The sequence below is a fragment of the Hippocampus comes genome, unplaced genomic scaffold (genome assembly GCF_001891065.2).
Source record: "Hippocampus comes isolate QL1 unplaced genomic scaffold, H_comes_QL1_v1.1 C16874312, whole genome shotgun sequence".
NCBI lineage: Eukaryota > Metazoa > Chordata > Actinopteri > Syngnathiformes > Syngnathidae > Hippocampus > Hippocampus comes.
In genome coordinates this window covers 1-1068 of record NW_017840423.1, presented here as the reverse complement: position 1 = coordinate 1068, position 1068 = coordinate 1, and the positions used below count along the sequence as shown (strand labels likewise).

The 1068-nt window shown below is 48.2% G+C and overlaps 1 long non-coding RNA gene across 1 annotated transcript; it reads right to left on the bottom strand.

Annotated features, from left to right (window-relative positions):
- Positions 1-69: 69 nt before the first annotated feature.
- LOC109509381 (uncharacterized) lies at positions 70-1068 on the bottom strand. Its single transcript, XR_002166930.1, has 3 exons — positions 989-1068; positions 798-916; positions 70-125 (listed from the first exon to the last, which is right to left on the bottom strand). It is a non-coding gene; the product is annotated as an uncharacterized LOC109509381 (long non-coding RNA).

Here is a 1068-nt window from a genome sequence, read left to right as displayed (position 1 = left end):
AAAAAAAAAAAAAGTTGATGAGAATGTTAAGTGTACTCATGACTCCCTTACCTGAACGTGTCCATTTTCTCAACGTAGACGTTGACCTGGAGACGTTTGGCAGCTCGAAGGACGACTCCGGTGAGCTGCAAAACATCATGGAGTTTCTGGTTAATACATCGGGGCTCCAGACCCGTTTCAACACCACAAGATGATTCTATGTTGCAAATATTTTCAGCAAAAGTGTCTTCCCAATGATCCGGTTGCTGTATGTGCATTCATCGAAACAGGAGGTGATTCTCCAACACATTGGACTCCAATGATGTTTCAGTGAGATTTGTGAACTAACTATACAAAAAGTAGGGCCGCCGTAAACACGATGGCGAGCGGGGCGCAACCAGCTAACCTTGTATCAAAGTTCAGAAGCCAACATGACGTTAACGTGGCGGCGTTCGTCTTGAGCTACTGTGCTGTTGAATTGTTGTTATCTCGAATGCAGCCTTGTCGTAAGGACAACAGGGAGTTACGGCAGGTGATAAGAGCTACTGGATTATCTCCAGCACAGCTGCCTCATGGAGGAACCTTACAAAATTCACGCAGTGCAACATCTAGTGGTTATGACGAGCCAAATCTTTCGGTAGACCTGCACAAGTAGAAACTGTGCATCTGTCTCGAGAGCACTTGTCCTTCTTCAGGGTTGCAGGTGTGCTGCAGCCCGTTCCAAGCGATTAAACATATCAGTGTGCTGTTTTGAAGGAAAGCAACTTGACCGATAACCGAGGAACTTCAATACATTCAAAAGAGCGTGTATCGCTGACCGGATTGAGATCAATGAAGGTCTGGTGGTACTCCTTATGGGGCCTCATGCCGAATACCGCCCGCACAAATTTCTCATCTCCCTGGTAGAAGTGCGGCGAGGACATTATGATGGGCGCACCTGAACGCAGCACAAGATATCCCGGTTAATGAAGAAACGGGACATGCGCGTTTAAAAGCGACACTTCCTCACTTTGTTTGCAGGGCTTGACGTTCAGGACGCCCGAGCCGAGACAGTTGTCGGCGGGGACGCAGAAACCCGCGTTGGACGGG